The sequence below is a fragment of the Macaca nemestrina genome, chromosome 9 (genome assembly GCF_043159975.1).
Source record: "Macaca nemestrina isolate mMacNem1 chromosome 9, mMacNem.hap1, whole genome shotgun sequence".
Lineage (NCBI taxonomy): Eukaryota > Metazoa > Chordata > Mammalia > Primates > Cercopithecidae > Macaca > Macaca nemestrina.
Genome location: NC_092133.1, coordinates 2,521,356 through 2,543,482, shown reverse-complemented (window position 1 = coordinate 2,543,482; position 22,127 = coordinate 2,521,356). Strand labels below are relative to the sequence as shown.

General features: G+C 47.7%; 1 protein-coding gene and 1 long non-coding RNA gene across 2 annotated transcripts in view; one reads left to right on the top strand and one right to left on the bottom strand.

Annotated features, from left to right (window-relative positions):
- Positions 1 to 22,127, bottom strand: part of LOC105470826 (transcription elongation regulator 1 like) — a 232,771-nt gene that overhangs the window by 105,626 nt on the left and 105,018 nt on the right. The window lies entirely within an intron of this gene.
- Positions 13,086 to 14,169, top strand: LOC139356155 (uncharacterized). Its single transcript, XR_011607565.1, has 3 exons — positions 13,086 to 13,213; positions 13,463 to 13,677; positions 14,057 to 14,169. It is a non-coding gene; the product is annotated as an uncharacterized lncRNA (long non-coding RNA).

Here is a 22,127-nt window from a genome sequence, read left to right as displayed (position 1 = left end):
GCCAGGGACCAGAAGTTTTGCTGCAGCTTTCATCTGGGACCCTGCTTAGTTTTCTCTTCTTAAATAGGGCCACATAAGTTCCTTCTTTCCTCCATTTTTTTTTCTGACTCAGACTTCACAAAGTGTATAAAGGTACAAAACACAAAATGAAAGAAATTAGTCATGATCGAGTATCAGAAGGCAACTGCAGTAAACCCCGGGGAGTTTTTCATCACATCCCAGTCTTTAGCAGTCAGCAGGTCTACCCAGGGAGATGGCCCAAAACTGAACACGTGCACGCAGAGAGCAGGGCACACCAGCCAGAGCTGACCTGAGGTGAGGAGCCCTCTTTTAGGAAAACAGCATAATACACAAAAGCAAAATCAGATACAAATGTGTATCTTTACCTTGAATGAGCAAAAAATCACAACACATCCCAAATTCAAAAGGGTTTAAGCAATTGCAAACATCACACAATCGAGGAAATTGGTATAGTATTTCGACCAAATTCCTGTTACGTTTTAAATTATTTTTGCTCATACTTTTTGGGGTTGTGTCCTTGTCAAACATCTCTGCATACAAAACAATTTTGTAACACCATTTTGTATAGTAGAATAGATATTTAATTCAAATATTCCTGTAGCATCAATGCTCAGAATTGCTGTTTTTTTACAAAAATTCTTCGTAATTGCTGCACCTGAGGATGTTCTCACCTGTGCCAACATGTCCATGGGTGCAGCGCTGCTGTGTCTCTGCCCAGGGGTCCGGGCATCCTGGTACGTTCTATTTTGTGGGATTATCACAGGAAATGACAGACAGGTGTGGTGTGTTTATCACTATGTACATGGCATCATCAAGTATATTCTGATAGAAAAGAACTCAGAAGTGACTAGTTGTTGAGAAATTACACATCCAACTTGGGAAGAATTTCCCAGACTGGCTTCTGGCTCTGCACCCTTCAAACCAGGTCCCCTGGTGACCCATTGCCCACCTGCTCCTGGGGGCCAGGCCTCACGGGATGTGTCTCTCAAGACACAACCTCTGGCCCACGACTTTCTTCTATGAAAAGAGGTGCCTCTGCCCATACTGCGCGCTGCTGTAGCAAAACACCACCGGCTGAGTCATTTATAAAGAGAGACGTGTGCTCCTCACCGTCCGGAGGCTGGAAAGCTAGGACAAGACTCCTCCGGTTCCACCATCTGAGGCAGGCTCCCAGCTGCCCCCACCCCTGCAGCGTTGCTGGAGCGGCCCCACAGCTGCTTTCCTAGGTGGCAGTCTCAGGCCTGTGGCCCTCCCAGGCTGACATTACATGCTGGTGGCTCTAAGGGTCTGGGGTCTTTGTGGGGAGCCCTGCTCCCATGTATCCACTAGGCATTACTCCAGCGAGGGCTCTCTGCAGGGACACCACCCCTGCAGTGGGGCTCTGCCTGGGCCTATGCCTCTCTGAGGCATCTTTTGCAATCTGGGTGGAAGAAGCTTGCGCCTGCTCAGCTCACGCACCGTGTGCACCTGCAGAGGGTGGACAGCGCCACATGGACACGACCAAGGTCACTGCTTGGACCTTCTGGGGCAGCACGTCCAGCCTCTCACCTGGCCCACGTGAGCCACAGCTGGGCTGGCTGATGAGTGCTGGGTCAGAACGAAGGGAATGGAAACTTGAGGCAGCCCTGGGCAGTGAGCCCCAAGATCTCATGGGCAACCTGGGCCCCTCCCTGAAGCCCTTCCACCCTCAAGGGCCTGGCACTCTGGGCCTGCGAAGGACTTGGCAGCCCCAGGCTCTCTGAAATGCCTCAGACTTCTGCTCTCGTTGTCTGGTGAACAGCAGCTGGCCATGGGCTATCTGTACTCACCCTTTGATCAAAGGGTACCTTGGCTACCCTTGGTGCTCTCTCCCCAACCCCTCTTCTCATTCTGTACCTGGCCAGGCAGAGGATGTTCCAACTTTAAGCTCTGCTTCTCTTTTGATTATAAATTCCATCCTTTATTTGTTTCCCTCTTTTCACATTTTACTATAAGAGCTCAAAACAAGCATCCTGGGCCCCTTGCTGCTTAGAGATTCCTGACAACGTCCTAGCTCATTGCTCGCAAAGTTCTGCCTCCACCAAGTCCTGGGACACAGACACAGCTCATCCAGTTCTTGGCCACGTTATAACAAGGGTGTGATAACTTCCCTCAGTTTCCAATACTTCGTTGCTGAAAAAGAAGATAAACTTTCTGTCTGAAGAATGCAAGCCCTTTTAAAGTATCAGGCCCATTAAATGGGCATTAAAATATGACAGCAGTCACGTCACACCCCCTGCGCTAAATAATTACTTCTTGAAGCCACCTGCTCTGTGGGCTCTCAGTAGACAACAAGCAACCATAAAGGGCCACACGCCAGGCACCATCACTATACCCTGTGGTTTAGTGGTGCACAGCCGATCACTGACCAGTGCCCCTCCTGTAAACAGTGGGAATTCCCACCCGACAGCTTTGTAGCAGCCAGCCCTTGTTCTCTTTCGCCTTTAAAAACCTACTCGGAACACTCCCCCACGCAACTTAAAAGTGTGTCCTGGTGGCTGCCCTCACCCTGGCTCTAGTAAAGGCTATAAAATTACATGCTGTGCCTGAGCTTCTCGCTTTAGGTTGACACTCCTCCTTTCCATCTGAAGCCTCTCAGAATGGTCCTTCCCGTCTATATCACCACCAGCATTCTGATCATGACCCCTCAGTGATCTCTAAGAAGGACTAGGGTTTTCCCGACAGCTCTCCCCTCCTCTGAGCTCTCACCAGGATCGTCCTCAATGCTCTGTCTATGGCAATGCAGGCTTTTCCCAGCAGTCATTCTGAAATGATTCCAGCCTCTGCCCTATTCCTGGTTCCAAAGCCGCATTCATATTTTTGGGTATTTTTTATGGCAACAGCCCACTTCTCAGCACCAATTTCTGTCTTAGTCTTGTTTGTGCTGCTAGAAAGTTGAGTTGAGACTGGGTAATTTATGAAGAATAGAGGATGGGAAATTCAAGGCCAAGGCACGGTAACTCTGTTGTCTGATGCGGGCTCCTGGCGACTCCACCCCAAGGAGCGTTGAGGGCCCAACCTCTGCTCAGTGTGTCTGGAACATGGAGTCGAAGAGGGTGATTCTCAAACCTCAAAATGTGATGCCATTTGCATTGTCGGGTATTGACATTACCTGGGATCTGCTACTCTTTCCTTCTTGCCTATTTCTTCTTTTTGGCGGGGGGGGGATGTTTATCCAATGCGTGTTCCGCCACTGTATTTTGGAAGTGGATGACTTGCTTGATTTTGCAGGCTCACAGCTGGAGGGAAATTTCCCTTGGAATAAATCACATTTTGGGGTCTCACCCATATGATGTTTAGAAGACTCTGTGCTTTTGAGTTGATGCTAGAACAAGTTAAAACCTTTGGAATTACTGAGATGGAATTAATGCATTTTGCATGTGGGAAGGACTTAAGTTTTGAGGGTCAGAGTAGAATACTACAATTGAGTATGTCCCCCCTAAAATTTAGAAGTTAAAACTTAATGGTCATGCGAATGCATTAAGAGGTGGGGCCTTTAGGAGTTGATTAGATCACAAGGGATCCTCCCTGGCAAAGGAGACGGAGGCCCTTACAAAAGAGGCTTCTCGCACAGTTATCTCCTTTCCCCCTCCTGCCAGTGCTCTGAGGACACAGCCTCCCTCCCCTCGGGCGGATACGGAATCACGGCGCCATCTTGGACACAGAGGGCAGCTCTCACGGTCTAATGACCTGTTAAAGGCCCCACCTCTTGACACCATCACATTGGCAACTAAGTTTCAACACGTGAAATGTGGAGGGGACACATTGGAACCATCACAAGAGGTGAAAGACTTCCCGAGAGTCAGGCCCACCACCCGCATAGCTGGCTCTGCCTCCCTGGAAAGTGAGCCCCCAAAACACACCCCACTAAACTCAAACTCAATGAAGCACCTCCCTTCCCCCAGCTGGGTCCTGCCATGCCTACAAATACTCCACCAGCACCCACAGGGCAGGGACAGCGACAGAGGGGGTCACGCTGGGAACAGACAGCAGCCTTCCTGGGACCATCGACCATCCCGCAGATTTTACACAGATACATAATCACGGGAGCGCAGCACCAAGAGTTCCCCGGGTCTTGCAGGGCACCCAAAGCGGGGGGGTCCCAGCATTTCAGCTTCATTCATTCATTATGGACCTGTCACCGAAAATGCAGGATTGTTTGCTTTACTTACTATTTTAACAAACGCCACACGCTTAGAAGCCCTTAATAAGCATGATTTAAATGCCTGCAAATAAATACATAAAAATAAATCAATGGCTGCCAAATATTTCTACAAACCATGGACTGCAATTTGCTCTGCTGCTGCTATTGGGCATTTGGACTTCTTTTTTACATTTAATCTCCCAATTTTACACTGCATTCTGTGGGATGTCCTCATGCATCCTTCTCTGTGGGACTGTAATGACCTTCTAAATGCCCATCTGTTAGTGAGTTTTTCAGAGCTGCTGGCTTTGGTAAACATGGCTGCTCTTTTACCCCACGTCCACCACCCCCCTGTGCTGATGGTGTACCCATCGACCTTCCCCAGAGATGAGGAAAGAGCCAATGAAAGATAGCAGAGAAGATGGCCGAATAGGAACAGCTCCAGTCTCCAACTCCCAGCGCGAGCGACACAGAAGACCGGTGATTTCTGCATTTTCAACTGAGGTACTGGGTTCATCTCACTGCGGAGTGCCGGACAATCGGTGCTGGTCAGCTGCTGCAGCCCAACCAGCGAGAGCTGAAGCAGGGCGAGGCATCGCCTCACCTGGGAAGCGCAAGGGGGAAGGGAATCCCGTTTCCTAGGCAGGGGAACTGAGACACACAACACCTGGAAAATCGGGTAACTCCCACCCCAATACTGTGCTTTAAGCAAACAGGCACACCAGGAGATTATATCCCACACCTGGCCGGGAGGGTCCCACGCCCAGGGAGCCTCCCTCATTGCTAGCACAGCAGTTTGTGATCTACTGGCAAGGCAGCAGCGAGGCTGGGGGAGGGGCGCCCACCATTGCTGAGGCTTAAGTAGGTAAACAAAGCTGCTGGGAAGCTCGAACTGGGTGGAGCTCACAGCAGCTCAAGGAAACCTGCCTGTCTCTGTAGACTCCACCTCTGGGGACAGGGCACAGTAAACAATAACAAAAGCAGCAGAAACCTCTGCAGACGCAAACGACTCTGTCTGACAGCTTTGAAGAGAGCAGTGGATCTCCCAACACGGAGGTTGAGATCTGAGAAGGGACAGACTGCCTGCTCAAGTGGGTCCCTGACCCCTGAGTAGCCTAACTGGGAGACATCCCCCACTAGGGGCAGTCTGACACCCCACACCTCACAGGGTGGAGTACCCCCCTGAGAAGAAGCTTCCAAAGCAAGAATCAGACAGGTACACTTGCTGTTCAGCAATATTCTATCTTCTGCAGCCTCTGCTGCTGATACCCAGGCAAACAGTGTCTGGAGTGGACCTCAAGCAATCTCCAACAGACCTACAGCTGAGGGTCCTGACTGTTAGAAGGAAAACTATCAAACAGGAAGGACACCTACACCAAAACCCCATCAGTACGTCACCATCATCAAAGACCAGAGGCAGATAAAACCACAAAGATGGGGAAAAAGCAGGGCAGAAAAGCTGGAAATTCAAAAAATAAGAGCGCATCTCCCCCGGCAAAGGAGCGCAGCTCATCGCCAGCAACGGATCAAAGCTGGACGGAGAATGACTTTGACGAGATGAGAGAAGAAGGCTTCAGTCCATCAAATTTCTCAGAGCTAAAGGAGGAATTACGTACCCAGCGCAAAGAAACTAAAAATCTTGAAAAAAAAGTGGAAGAATTGATGGCTACAGTAATTAATGCAGAGAAGTTCATAAACGAAATGAAAGAGATGAAAACCATGACACGAGAAATACGTGACAAATGCACAAGCTTCAATAACCGACTCAATCAACTGGAAGAAAGAGTATCAGCGATTGAGGATCAAATGAATGAAATGAAGCAAGAAGAGAAACCAAAAGAAAAAAGAAGAAAAAGAAATGAACAAAGCCTGCAAGAAGTATGGGATTATGTAAAAAGACCAAATCTACGTCTGATTGGGGTGCCTGAAAGTGAGGGGGGAAATGGAACCAAGTTGGAAAACACTCTTCAGGATATCATCCAGGAGAACTTCCCCAACCTAGTAGGGCAGGCCAACATTCAAATCCAGGAAATACAGAGAACGCCACAAAGATACTCCTCGAGAAGAGCAACTCCAAGACACATAATTGCCAGATTCACCAAAGTTGAAATGAAGGAAAAAATCTTAAGGGCAGCCAGAGAGAAAGGTCGGGTTACCCACAAAGGGAAGCCCATCAGACTAACAGCAGATCTCTCGGCAGAAACTCTACAAGCCAGAAGAGAGTGGGGGCCAATATTCAACATTCTTCAAGAAAAGAATTTTAAACCCAGAATTTCATATCCAGCCAAACTAAGTTTCATAAGTGAAGGAGAAATAAAATCCTTTACAGATAAGCAAATGCTTAGAGATTTTGTCACCACTAGGCCTGCCTTACAAGAGACCCTGAAGGAAGCACTAAACATGGAAAGGAACAACCTGTACCAGCCATTGCAAAAACATGCCAAAATGTAAAGACCATCGAGGCTAGGAAGAAACTGCATCAACTAACGAGCAAAATAACTAGTTAATATCATAATGGCAGGATCAAGTTCACACATAACAATATTAACCTTAAATGTAAATGGACTAAATGCTCCAATTAAAAACACAGACTGGCAAACTGGATAAAGAGTCAAGACCCATCAGTCTGCTGTATTCAGGAGACCCATCTCACATGCAGAGACATACATAGGCTCAAAATAAAGGGATGGAGGAAGATTTACCAAGCAAATGGAGAACAAAAAAAAGCAGGGGTTGCAATACTAGTCTCTGATAAAACAGACTTTAAACCATCAAAGATCAAAAGAGACAAAGAAGGCCATTACATAATGGTAAAGGGATCAATTCAACAGGAAGAGCTAACTATCCTAAATATATATGCACCCAATACAGGAGCACCCAGATTCATAAAGCAAGTCCTTAGAGACTTACAAAGAGATTTAGACTCCCATACAATAATAATGGGAGACTTCAACACTCCACTATCAACATTAGACAGATCAACGAGACAGAAAGTTAACAAGGATATCCAGGAATTGAACTCATCTCTGCAGCAAGCAGACCTAATAGACATCTATAGAACTCTCCACCCCAAATCAACAGAATATACATTCTTCTCAGCACCACATCGTACTTACTCCAAAATTGACCACATAATTGGAAGTAAAGCACTCCTCAGCAAATGTACAAGAACAGAAATTATAACAAACTGTCTCTCAGACCACAGTGCAATCAAACTAGAACTCAGGACTAAGAAACTCAATCAAAACCGCTCAACTACATGGAAACTGAACAACCTGCTCCTGAATGACTACTGGGTACATAACGAAATGAAGGCAGAAATAAAGATGTTCTTTGAAACCAATGAGAACAAAGACACAACATACCAGAATCTCTGGGACACATTTAAAGCAGTGTGTAGAGGGAAATTTATAGCACTAAATGCCCACAAGAGAAAGCTGGAAAGATCTAAAATTGACACTCTAACATCACAATTAAAAGAACTAGAGAAGCAAGAGCAACCACATTCAAAAGCTAGCAGAAGGCAAGAAATAACTAAGATCAGAGCAGAACTGAAGGACATAGAGACATAAAAAACCCTCCAAAAAATCAATGAATCCAGGAGTTGGTTTTTTGAAAAGATCAACAAAATTGACAGACCGCTAGCAAGACTAATAAAGAAGAAAAGAGAGAAGAATCAAATCGACACAATAAAAAATGATAAAGGGGATATCACCACCGACCCCACAGAAATACAAACTACCATCAGAGAATACTATAAACACCTCTACGCAAATAAACTGGAAAATCTAGAAGAAATGGATAATTTCCTGGACACTTACACTCTTCCAAGACTAAACCAGGAAGAAGTTGAATCCCTGAATAGACCAATAGCAGGCTCTGAAATTGAGGCAATAATTAATAGCCTACCAACCAAAAAAAGTCCAGGACCAGATGGATTCACAGCTGAATTCTACCAGAGGTACAAGGAGGAGCTGGTACCATCCCTTCTGAAACTATTCCAATCAATATAAAAAGAGGGAATCCTCCCTAACTCATTTTATGAGGCCAAAATCATCTTGATACCAAAGCCTGGCAGAGACACAACAAAAAAAGATAATTTTAGACCAATATCCCTGATGAACATCAATGCAAAAATCCTCAATAAAATACTAGCAAACCAGATTCAGCAGCACATCAAAAAGCTTATCCACCATGATCAAGTGGGCTTCATCCCTGGGGTGCAAGGCTGGTTCAACATTCGCAAATCAATAAACATAATCCAGCATATAAACAGAACCAAAGACAAGAACCACATGATTATCTCAATAGATGCAGAAAAGGCTTTTGACAAAATTCAACAGCCCTTCATGCTAAAAACGCTCAATAAATTCGGTATTGATGGAACGTACCTCAAAATAATAAGAGGTATTTATGACAAACCCACAGCCAATATCATACAGAATGAGCAAAAACTGGAAAAATTCCCTTTGAAAACTGGCACAAGACAGGGATGCCCTCTCTCACCACTCCTATTCAACATAGTGTTGGAAGTTCTGGCTAGGGCAATCAGGCAAGAGAAAGAAATCAAGGGTATTCAGTTAGGAAAAGAAGAAGTCAAATTGTCCCTCTTTGCAGATGACATGATTGTATATTTAGAAAACCCCATTGTCTCAGCCCAAAATCTCCTTAAGCTGATAAGCAACTTCAGCAAAGTCTCAGGATACAAAATTAATGTGCAAAAATCACAAGCATTCTTATACACCAATAACAGACAAACACAGAGCCAAATCATGAATGAACTTCCATTCACAATTGCTTCAAAGAGAATAAAATACCTAGGAATCCAACTTACAAGGGATGTAAAGGACCTCTTCAAGGAGAACTACAAACCACTGCTCAGTGAAATAAAAGAGGACACAAACAAATGGAAGAACATACCATGCTCATGGATAGGAAGAATCAATATCGTGAAAATGGCCATACTGCCCAAGGTAATTTATAGACTCAATGCCATCCCCATCAAGCTGCCAATGAGTTTCTTCACAGAATTGGAAAAAACTGCTTTAAAGTTCATATGGAACCAAAAAAGAGCCCGCATCTCCAAGACAATCCTAAGTCAAAAGAACAAAGCTGGAGGCATCACGCTACCTGACTTCAAACTATACTACAAGGCTACAGTAACCAAAACAGCATGGTACTGGTACCAAAACAGAGATATAGACCAATGGAACAGAACAGAGTCCTCAGAAATAATACCACGCATCTACAGCCATCTGATCTTTGACAAACCTGAGAGAAACAAGAAATGGGGAAAGGATTCCCTATTTAATAAATGGTGCTGGGAAAATTGGCTAGCCGTAAGTAGAAAGCTGAAACTGGATCCTTTCCTTACTCCGTATACGAAAATTAATTCAAGATGGATTAGAGACTTAAATGTTAGACCTAATACCATAAAAATCCTAGAGGAAAACCTAGGTAGTACCATTCAGGACATAGGCATGGGCAAAGACTTCATGTCTAAAACACCAAAAGCAACGGCAGCAAAAGCCAAAATTGACAAATGGGATCTCATTAAACTAAAGAGCTTCTGCACAGCAAAAGAAACTACCATCAGAGTGAACAGGCAACCTACAGAATGGGAGAAAATTTTTGCAATCTACTCATCTGACAAAGGGCTAATATCCAGAACCTACAAAGAACTCAAACAAATTTACAAGAAAAAAACAAACAACCCCATCAAAAAGTGGGCAAAGGATATGAACAGACATTTCTCAAAAGAAGACATTCATACAGCCAACAGACACATGAAAAAATGCTCATCATCACTGGCCATCAGAGAAATGCAAATCAAAACCAAAATGAGATACCATCTCACACCAGTTAGAATGGCGATCATTAAAAAGTCAGGAAACAACAGGTGCTGGAGAGGATGTGGAGAAATAGGAACACTTTTACATTGTTGGTGGGATTGTAAACTAGTTCAACCATTATGGAAAACAGTATGGCGATTCCTCAAGGATCTAGAACTAGATGTACCATATGACCCAGCCATCCCATTACTGGGTATATACCCAAAGGATTATAAATCATGCTGCTATAAAGACACATGCACACGTATGTTTATTGCGGCACTATTCACAATAGCAAAGACTTGGAACCAACCCAAATGTCCATCAGTGACAGACTGGATTAAGAAAATGTGGCACATATACACCATGGAATACTATGCAGCCATAAAAAAGGATGAGTTTGTGTCCTTTGTAGGGACATGGATGCAGCTGGAAACCATCATTCTCAGCAAACTATCGCAAGAACAGAAAACCAAACACCGCATGTTCTCACTCATAGGTGGGAACTGAACAATAAGATCACTTGGACTCGGGAAGGGGAACATCACACACCGGGGCCTATCATGGGGAGGGGGGAGGGGGGAGGGATTGCACTGGGAGTTATACCTGATGTAAATGACGAGTTGATGGGTGCTGACGAGTTGATGGGTGCAGCACACCAACATGGCACAAGTATACATATGTAACAAACCTGCACGCTATGCACATGTACCCTAGAACTTAAAGTATAATAATAATAAATAAATTTTAAAAAAAAGAATTTTATACTTATCAGAGGGTGTGAGAAATAGAAATAGAGTTAATCAACTGAAGTAGTTAATATTGATTAGGTATTCTTTATAAAAACAAACATGAAAATATTTTACTTATCAAAAAATTTGCTGCTCTGAATTAAAAGGTCATTAAATAAAAAAAGAAAGAAAGAAAGAAAGATAGTAGAAAGCTCTAGCAAGTCCCAGGGCCATGTGGGGGTGATGGGGGCTGGTGCACTCCAGACCCTGTAATGCATTTCCGATGACTGCTCCTTAGGAAAGGTCGTGCGGTTGGAACTGCTGGGTTAAACAGACAGGCTAATTAAGAGTCTCAATTTATATTAATCCATTTCTTTCCAGAAGCAGTGAACCAAATTGCGTGATCACCAGCTGCACATGAGCCTCCTGCCCACATGAAGGAGCACAGAGAATGTTCACTCTGAACTGACTATAACAGCCCACGTTAGAAAGAGCCTGATGCCCCCAAAGCAAGTAAGTATGTGCATGCCTGCACCATGGGGTACCACGAAAGCTGGCAAGGCTGGAACTTTTTCACCAGGCCCAGTGGCTCATGCCTGTAATCCCAACATTTTGGGAGGCTGAGGAAGGCGGATGACCTGAGGTCAGGAGTTCGAGACCAGTCTGGCCAACATGGTGAAACACCTTCACCACTAAAAATACAAAAATTAGCCGGGCATGGTGGTGTATGCCTATAAACCTAGCTACTTGGAAGACTAAGGCAGGAGAATCCCTTGAGCCTGGGAGGCGGAGGTTGCAGTAAGATGAGATCATGCCACTGCACTCCAGCCTGGGCGATAGAGCAAGAGTCCATCTCAAAAAAAAAAAAAAAAAAAAAAAAAAATTTTTCAAGGTCACTATATTTTGGTCTTCAAGATACATTGCTAAGTAAAACAGTCACATAGTGGAAATGTGTGCATCACACAATCCCCTTCAAGTCAAAAACATCCTCCACGTCTTCAGGATTCCCACAGGCTTGCATGGAATACACTGGAAATATTCTGATTATCTGATTATCAATAGATGTTTCCAAAATGAGAAGAATAGGGTTGGGAGGAGCTTGATCCTATATGCTTCTGAATAGTTTCCATTTCAACAATAAAATATGTTTATTTTTTCCAGTTCAATTAGAAAAAAGAAACAATTAAGTCTGCCGTCTATGGAAACGCACACCTCAGTGTTGATTGCTTCGTGGTTCACGTTAACCAGGTGCCCTCCTAAGTGGAAGTTTGAGTGGAGAGGTTTATTCTGTTTCACAGATTGTGGGGACAGAAGTTGAAGTCCACGCTGACACCAACATGCTTGATTTATCACACAGCTGCCAGGAATTCCACTTGTAAATTCAAGAACCATGGACAACAGCCCTCAAAGCTTTTCAATAACAGCAGTGACACCTTCTCAGGAGTAGTGACGGCGTTCATGGAGGTGCCTATACCCGTCTTCAGCCCTCCGAGCTGCACTTTCTGCGTTACTGAGCACAACTGGGTGGTAGATGACCTCCCTTAAGACTTCCAGTATTTTGTGGCCGTGACCTTTGCGGTCTCGTCACTTAAGACCAACTCGTTGTTTAATGAGGCTGATGACAAAAAAGCACCCTAAGACCTCTTTGACCAGATGGCAAACCGCCTCTGGTAGCACATCTAAGCCGGGACCGATCACAGGTGCCTACGTCTCTGTTTTAAGGGAATGCATGTGCAGAACTTCTCAGCCTCACGGGAAAACCGGTCATGTCAGCCGTTCACATTCGAACGCGGTGTGTCGCTCCTGTGAGGATGAATGTGGGTCACCGCAAATGATTCAGGGACACACCTGCTTCTGGTCTGTGGCCCTGCCATACCCAGTTTCAGAGAGGTTGGAATCCAGGGGCTAGCAGAAGCCGGGAGGTGGGGAAGGAACCCTCCTAACCGCTGCTTCCGCTCTCATCCCGCCGGCGAGCACTTGCCCTGGGGAGGCCTGGGAAATGTGGTCGCAGCCTCCCCAGACACTTTCCACTTCAGTCCTCCTCCGAGAGGGGATGGGCATCTTAAGCGGACAGCTGGCTGTCTCCACTGCAGCCCAGCTGGGAGGGGAGAGGCTGATGTCACATTAGGTCACACTAGGGCAAGAATGCGTGAGTCCCCGCAAAACCCCAAAGTAGGAAACTAAGCCCCAATAGGACGATGTGAAGAGGTGAAACCTTTAGGAGATGTGAAGTGATGAGAGCAGAGCCCTCATGGATGGTTGAGCTACCTCATGGAAGGCCTGAAGGGAACCCGCTAGGCCCTCTTAGCCCTCGCTCCCTCCTGCCACAGGAGGACACAGCAAGGAGGCGCCATCTTGGAAGCCCAGCGGCTTAGCACTGGGCCTGGGCCTAGCTAGGGTCTTGGCAGCTCTCATCAGGCACCAAATATGCTGGTGCCTTGGTCCTGGACTTTCCATTCTCCAGAGCTGTAAGAAAAGCATTTCTCATGTCTATAAGTTGTCTAGTCTAAGGGTATAGAGCAGCGGGAACAGACTAAGACAGGTCACAAACCAGCAAGTGGGCTGGCCCAATGGCCCCACCCACATCTCCCCATGATTCCCAGACTGGAGCACCTCGAGGGACCCTCTGTCTCTGCTGAGGCACAGCAGAGCCCCCAGAGATCAAGTCAATATTTTTGGAGGAGAAAGTTAATTGTAATGTCTGCTTTCGATTATAGTCATTTTAACTGGGTCACTTGGCCTTGGAGTGTCCCCACCCAGAGTGGATCTAAGTACCTCACAGAGAAGTGGGATGTTTGCTGAGTCTGCAGTTGGTCTGCTGCAAAGGGTGTTTTATCCAACTGTGTTTATTAACTTTGATCCCCTTCGAAAGGCTTTCCCCATCACTCAGCAACGGCGATGCTGTGGCCAGGCCTCCAACAGTAAAAGCAGCGTAAGTGGCCAAGTGTGCACCCCTTTTTCTGGCTATGGGATAAGTCCTGCTAGGGCTCTGGCTGGGAGGGAGAGGCCACAGGCCTGGAAAGGTTGTCTCCCTCTGAGCCTATGCAAGGCTCCCCCTTTTCTGTGCCCTGTGGGACCTGAGTGTGCTCTGGGGCGGGGGGGGGGCGGTGAAGAGGTGGCCAGGGGAGCTCTGGGAAGGGGTGCAGATTGTGACCCTAACCCGCCACAAGCAGGCTAGGAAACTGGCACCTGCCCCCCACTCTGCCCCTCCATCTACAGGACCCCATATGCCCAACTGGAAAATGGGGATGAAAATGATTCCATCCACCCCAAATGCCAGAAAGTGCCTGTCAAAGCCCTTTGCCACACAGAGTGAAGAAACTGTCCATGATGGTGGGTCCTGGCTTGCCAGCAGCGGTGGCCACAGTCACAGCATGGGCTCCAGAGGGGCATGGAGCCAGCTCAGATCCAAAGCTGTGTGTCCTCAAATCAAAGGACATTTGTCCAGTGTCCTTCCACTAGAGGCTAAAATAAACCAATGAACCTGCAGGTAAGGGAAGAATGTTTCTTGGGGCAGAAGACTCCCTTCAGGGAGAGGCCCCGATGGCAGTGGACTTGTCCCGTCAGCCCCTTCCCAGCCTGGCCCCAGGCAGAACAGGTTGGCTGGAGAAGAGAACCCACCTCTCAGTTTTATGAACGGGCAGAGGAAGGGATCCTCGGTGGAGGTTCACACCATCTCTGACCACAAGCCCAGTGGCCTTCCTGCTTGAAATCCAGGGTCTTCACGTGCTCTGCAGTTGGATCTGGTCTAAGGTCCCTGTCCCTGGACCTGTCACACCCTCAAACCCTGCCACCCGGCTCTTTCTGGGGCTGCACTGAGAACCCAGCCTCTCCCAGACCAAGCGGACCATGGCATCAATTCAACTGCAGTCTCTCCCGAAATCCAATTACACCTGGTTTTATTGCCATTGTGACTGATAAGTGGTTCCCTTAAAAAGGGAGAGAAAATGTTAATCTTAGCAGTTTATCCTTTTATCCCAACAGCAGTCCTTTATGGAATGCCACACAATTAACCAGTGACGTGCACGCCTCATTGTGAGGCACAAATCAGACGCACCCCAACTCTCTGCTGTGTCACTTACTTCAGAAATGTGAAGCTATGAAACCTAAATAGGTTTTCAATTTCTCCTAATGTAAAAAAAAAATAGCAATAAAGTAAAAAAGTGAGAGAAAAAGGGAGAAACAGTTAGACTCTGGAAATAGCATCCTTCATGAAACTACGTATGATGTGAATTATTCCCACAATCATTTCTCTGTGGAATTGCCGCATTCCAGCCTGTATCTCACATTAGGAAATTCTGTAACAGGCTGAACTTTTATTAGGAAATGTTTCTCCTAAGTAGCCCCAGTGCAGCCCTGGAGACGTGGAGGTGAACGCCGCCTCCCATGGCCTTCCCTTCGCAGGGCATGTCCTGGCCTGGGGTCATGGGGTCACCCTGGCCTCTCTGACGGCCACTTCCTGGAGAAGCAGCACCTCCGCAAACACCTTCCTGAGGTCACCTGGTCTTGGAGGCTCAGCACTGCAGACCTCATCCTTCCTAAGAGGCTGCAAAGGGTGTTTTATCCAAAAGGTGTTTTATGCAAAGGGTGCAGGAGATGGGAGGCTGCTGGAGCCCCTGGAATGGACCCAGAGTTGGGGAAGCTATGACGGAGGGCCAAAGTGGTGACTGCCTTCCACTCGCCTCCTGCACCAGGTCTGTGTGGGGTCCATGGGCAGACAGTTTGCCATACGGGCAGGGGTCCGCAGGCCGATGGTTTGCCATATGACCACAGAGGTCTTACCACAGTTCTGTGGCTCCTTTGTCTGGAAGGCCCTCAAAGGGCAGGAAGGTGGATGCTGCAGACACAAAGCCCTTGGGATTCCCAGGCGAGAGAACTGGCTGGTGGCTCTGGAATAAGAAGTACAGGCGGATTTGAAGGATGTCATGGACAACGAATGAACTGCCAACCTGGTGTACGCCCAAGTCTGCAGAGGCAAATCCTCACGGAAACACTGCCTAGGGTCACCAGAAGGTGCCTAGGGTCCTGCAAGTCTGCAAGACCAGCTGGCAGCCCAGGAGTGGACTCAGGGCGCTAGGCAGGGAGGTCAGCCCGGGACACACCCTCCAAGGGGATGCTGGGGTGAAGACTGGCTGTGGGAGCTCTGCCGAGGCCTCCCAGGCCCTGTGGCCCCAGACAGTCCAAGAAGGGAAGAATCCACCTGCATGACTGAGACTTCCTGGAGCAGCCCGCAAAGGAAGGCGCATGAGGAGAGGCAGAATCGAGGGCGTTTTATCCATGGAACAAGTGCCCCTCGAGGGTGGCTGCCCGCCAGGCCTTGCACAGGCCCTGGGTGCAAAGTCCATGCAGTCAGGGAGCCCATGGCTGAGCTCAGTGGGTGGCATGTGAAGGAGGGGCAGATGTCACGTGTCCCCAAAGGGGCGACTGTGATGAGAACAAGAGCATCGTGAGGCGCACGGGGTCCTCCTGGAGCCCAGAAGCAGCAGCTGAGCTCAGCCAGGGTGGAATAGGGGCTGGGGCAGCCCCGGCGGCAATTTCCCAGGGATGTGGGGTGTAGGGCAGGGAGGCCTGGTCCGCCTTGAAGAGGACAAGATCATGAGGAGAGGGTGGGGTCTGTCCAGGGAAAAGCCAGGTGCTCCTGTGGCCAAGCGGGTGGTGGGGGAGGGCGAGGAAGGATTCGGGGTGGTCACTTCACTCCCAGAGGGGCCAGGGAGGCAAATGGTCTCTGAAACTCTCTGTCTGCTCCTAATTATCAAACAGGTCTTTCTTGGCATCCCCGTGGCTGGCCCCCTCCATCAGTTCCCCTCTTCAGAGCTGAGCCCGGAATCAGAAAGTGCTTTGTCCTTGTCAGCGAGCGTTGGGGTGGGCACAACTCTGCTGGCCATTGGCAAAGAAAGCTGCATGGAGATCTTCAGGGAGGTCCCCACCCCAATCCCCTCACTTGCCCCGATCCCTTCCCCCACCCCGATCCCCTCCCCCACCCAACTCTGGCTCCAGGCACAGCATGATTCCATATCTCCAAAGGGAGGTTCTGTCCTTGCAGACCCCAGAGGTCACAGGAGCTTTCCAAATGGGCTGAAAGCCAGCATGAGTGTTGCTTGGTTTCACGCGCAGGCCTGGTGGACAGGCGTCTTGCTGCCGAGGCTTTGCTGCCCAGGAGGGTGCCTGCAGGGCTGGCACAGCAGCGACGCAGGGCAGAGTTCAAGTTCACTGTTTACAGGTGACACAGCAGCTCCAACATGAAGACAGATGTTCCCTGGAAGCGACACTGCTGGCTTCTCCCTCCAGCTCTCTCTTGCATCAGTTGCTACCGTTTTCTTTATCCCCTGGCTCCAATTAGCAGACCAGAAACAGCTGCATCAGGTTTAAGACCATTCATGGGGCAAAACCTTAACATGGAGAAAGCTGCCCCCTTGGCCTGGAGGCCTCACACCAATTGAGAGATGTGTCCGCTTCCTGTGTGGACAGCACGGGCCTCTGCAGCAAGAGGAGGGGTGTGGGGCCGAGCTCCATGCGACCTCAGACGCACCAGGCCCGGGAACCAGGACCACCCCGACAGCTCAGGCTTCCTGTCAGCCTTGAAATACTGAGCAGGCTGTCCCCGACACCGAGTGGGTCTGAGGAGGACAAGCACCACGGAAGGAAGAAAGAAGGTACCAGGCTCAACTGGAAATAGGCTATGTCAACAGTGAGAGACCCAAGGCCCGGGCGGCTTCAGGGAGGCAGGCAGGGGAGGCTGTGCTGAGGGGGAGTCAAGGTTCCCCGAACTCCACTTCCACAATGAGCCAACCTGTCCGTACCGCCAAGGGACCCCAGGGACCAGCCCAACCACGGAGAGGCCAGCCCTGTCTAGCCCACAGGAGGACTCCAAGGACCCACTCAAAGGCCAAGACAGGACAGGACTAGGTGGAGTCAGTATGACCATCACAAGTCACCTATGATCTCCTTTGATGCTGAGCCAAAGCGGTTCCTCCAAGGGAAATCTTCCAAATTCAACACCCCTCCTCCATGACGGACGCCCAGGTTACGTCGCTTGGAGAAATCTCCCTCCCATGTGACATGAGGATGCCTATCCTCTGTGTCACCCACTGACCACAGAGTGTGAAGCCTCAGAGGGGGCCCGTGAGTCTGCCTTTCCTTAACGTGGCACAGAGCTCGACAGAGATGCATGCGAACAATGGTGAGCGGTGGTGAGACCAGCTGCCACAGGCGGCTTCCACCTCCTCAGCATCCTCTTCTCATTTTGTGTCTGAGCAGACAGATTTTCACAGTTGGAGTTAAACGATAAATCAGAGCTCACGTGCTAAAGCTCCACAATCTGTCCCCTGGCCCACCGTTTCTAGGGAGGCGGCAGCCGTTGCCTTTCTTAGGGTGTAGGTTGAGCACTTCTAACCTGAAAACACACAATCCAAAATGCTCCAGATTGGAAGCTTTCTCCGTGCTGACCCCAGAAGTGGAGAATTTCACATCTCACCTCATGGGGCTCGTCTCAGTCAAAACACAGTCAAAACTTGGCCGGGCACTTTAATGAACAGATATTTTTATATGTACACAGCATGACCAGTAAAATAATTCTTTTGCCACAAAGTAAATGTCTTAGATAAATGTACTTATAAATGTAAAACATATATAGGCTTTGCCATTTGTGAGGCCTGCTAACCTTCTCCGAATAACCCCTCTAATTCTACAGGATCTGGAGGCTGAATGGCCTCATCTGTCCTCCTACCAGTGACAAACATAGTATCATAGTAAGGCAATAATTATTATAATTAAGTAGTTTTAAAAATAAATGATAAAATAAAGCATTTTATAATTATCTAAATAAATATAACTAAATAATTTTAAGCTTAAAGAAGACTTTGTAATATTAATTTACAAAGATAATGCTTTTAAAACGTTACTTTTTAATACATCAGAATCTTGATGTGACACCCAAAATAGCGAGTTTACAAATATATTTTACACCTAGAAATAGAGACCTCACTGATTAGGCTGCATTTTGATGCTATCGTAATTTCACTGTGCTGGTCATACCAAAAGGAGCAAGAATGTAAAAACCTAGAGGATACTTTCTCTAGCTTACAAAAATGAATGTTTTTTGCAATACAAGGAACAGAAGTGAGATAAAGATCACCTGGAGGAAAAGAAAACACTCAACATGAAATCCATTGACTTTCCAGCATTTTGTCATCATCTCTCTCTCTCTTTTGTTATTGCCATAACTTCAAGAAAAATAATGGGAGCTGTTGTTGTGCCCATTTTCCAGATGAGGAGACTGACACAGGGATCTGGCTCTCCCTGAAGTTGCCCAGCCTTGCAGACAGTGTCAGCTCAAGGACCAAAGCCACTGACTCCAGGTTCCTGTACCCACAGTGCCCCCAACCCTCTGCCCCCAGGGCCATCCTGGGCAGGAACTAAGAACCTGCCCACTTGCCTCACTTTTGTCCCTGCTGGAAGAGAGTCAGCTCTGACCACATCCACTCTCCAAAGACCCCCAGCAGGGAGACATTCAAATGACCAGGACTCCATGGGCAACACCAAGAGGAAAATTAAAAGAAAGAATTATCTGGGGAAAATTCCAGGCTTCACCACTCACAAGTGGCACAGCTTTGCCAAGTTGTTTTTACCTCCAGACTGTACAACTAAGAACTCTTAGGTATTGCGGGAACACACTACATGTCCTGAGCTGTCCCGCAGGCCCGCCCTCCTGGAGCCAGCCCCCATCTCCGCCCCTCCCTCAGTTTCCTCCCTCCTCTCCTCCTTCTTATTCCTTCTTTGCTAACTACCCCATCAGGCCCATGTTACAAACCTATTTTGCTTATTAGTAATAAATTATATCTGCAGTCAATAATTCATTTTCCAAAAACTAATTTGGGAGCAACAGTACACAGTTCCCCATGTAAAATCAGGGAGGCATGGCAAGCCACCGAAACAGCAAGTCATTACTTCATGTCACTACTATTTCGTCGTTTTCCTCCAGTGAAGATTTATACCCTCCACGAGGTGCTGCCATGCACTTCAATGTTTGAATCAAAATCAAACATCTAAGGACGTTGTCCCATCTCCCCTTCTGTCTCACCCACCTGGAGACCTTCTGAACGTTTGTTTTCTGAAGCTGCCTGCAGCCTGTGCATCTGTGCTTTGGGGACAGCAGCAAAGGGGTGTTGGGATGGTATGTGGGTGGTGGGGCACGGTCAGGGCAGCAAGGCTCGGCCCGCCCTGCTGGAGGCACCATGGTTCTGGACCCACAAGTGCAAGAAATAGGCCAGCCTCTCAGAGGAGGACTGAGGAGGACTGTCGCTGGCCTTCAGGCCCCCAGCAGATGAGGCTAGAACCGGATCAGATGCCTCACATCAGGAAGCATGTGGTGAGCTGCGGCTAGGGCTGGGACCCTGAGCACAGGGCTCTGACTTTCCCTGCCAGATTTCCCCACAGTGTGGCAAAGGGTTTCCTACTACAACCCCCTTTCTGGTGTTCTGGGCCCATGCTGTGGCCGGAACTAGATGTGCTAGAACCCCTTCTATTTAGTTACACACAAGAAGTAACGTCCCAGGATGCAGTGACTTCATCCACATCCTGGGACAAGTGAAAGCAAAGCCCCAGCCAGAGAGCCAGTTTCAGTCAAAGGAATGTTATAGGCGACTCCTTTCACGAAGGCAACCTATTTTATTAACACTTCAACCTTCAAGCAACATAAATGCAGCATGAAAATTGCACAAATGGAGGAAAGAAGCCTCTGGGCGGTGGACTCGGGCCTGAGAAGGAGCTCCACCCCAAGAAGCACCAGAGCACCAGGCCTGCCGGGCCACTTGCCACCCTCACCTCTAGTGGAGACAGTGACTGGCAGCATCCATTTTTCTGATGGAAAAGGATGATGTTAGAAGTATAAAGCAGAAAAATAATCAGATAAACAGAAGTTTCCACAGCATTAGTTCCTAAGATCATCTTTATGCTGTTGCTGAGTAGACACGTGACCATCCATAGATCTTTTCTTTTTTTTTTTTTTTTTTTTTTGAGACGGAGTCTCGCTGTGTCTCCCAGGCTGGAGTGCAGTGGCGCGATCTCGGCTCACTGCAAGCTCCGCCTCCCGGGTTCACGCCATTCTCCCGCCTCAGCCTCCGAGTAGCTGGGACTACAGGCACCCGCCACCACGCCCGGCTAATTTTTTTTTGTATTTTTAGTAGAGACGGGGTTTCACCGTGTTAGCCAGGATGGTCTTGATCTCCTGACCTCGTGATCCGCCCGTCTCGGCCTCCCAAAGTGCTGGGGGCTAGATCTTTTCTTATTTCTTTTCCAGATTAGCAAGCAAGAACTAATGATAAAATTGGGGGTGATTCTTAGGTTTTGTGACTCAACTGTGAGTGGGACCACATCATCCTAATCTCCCACGTGGATGAGAGACCATCTCATCTCCCCAGGTGATGGTGTAGGAACCATCCCTGCCCAAAAGTGCAGGCTAAAGTTGTGTCTGCTTCTTCATTCACATGCTCCACCCACTGGCACCACCTCAACTCAGACGCAGACCTGGGGCAAGAAAGCAGCTCTCCCACTGCCTTCAGGCCCATGCATACTTGATTCTGCAAGGCTGTAACACGAAGGTCTTGAAGGGAGCATCCTTTTTGGTGTACACGTCCATGGTCTGAAGTTAAGGGTATACCAATGCATGATTAGAAACTCCATTCATCCAGCCCAAATGCATGATAGGAAACTCCATTTATCTAGCCAAAATGCATGATGGGAAACTCCATTCATCTAGCCCAAATGCACGATGGGAAATTCCATTTATCTAGAACAAATGCATGATGGAACACTCTATTTATCCAGCCTAAATGCATGATGTGAAACTATTCATCTATACTTGGCATCTGTAAGCTCAAAATGATTAGGCCTTACCTAAAGCATCCATAATTAAAAGTGGAATGGTAAATGAAAGAAGTGAGGGTCCAGGTGATTTTATAAATATGTATAGATAATGCTTTGAAGGGTCTTAGGTAGTTTCCTGAAATTAACATCTCCAGTTTGCACATCCATAAGTCTACAGTTCCAAAATTCTCGATTAAACCTGAGACTACCAAATTAGTTTTATTTGTGAGTGGTTAATAAAACAACGAATTAAATTGTGAATGCTAATAAGCAACCACAGATGCAAAAAAAAGCTCATTTTACAGTAAGAGAGGAAAACAGTCAAGGCATGAATAGTTTAAAACAGGACCGTGGTTGCAGCTGCCCCATGTGATATGCGGTAGGAAGTGTGACAGAGGCACCACATGGGGCTAGCACTGCTGGAGCACTTCTTACGCAGAGGTTCCCCACAAGCGCTCCTCCCACAGCTGCGGACTGACCTGCACAAGCACAATGGATCTGAAGACTTCCATCACTCAT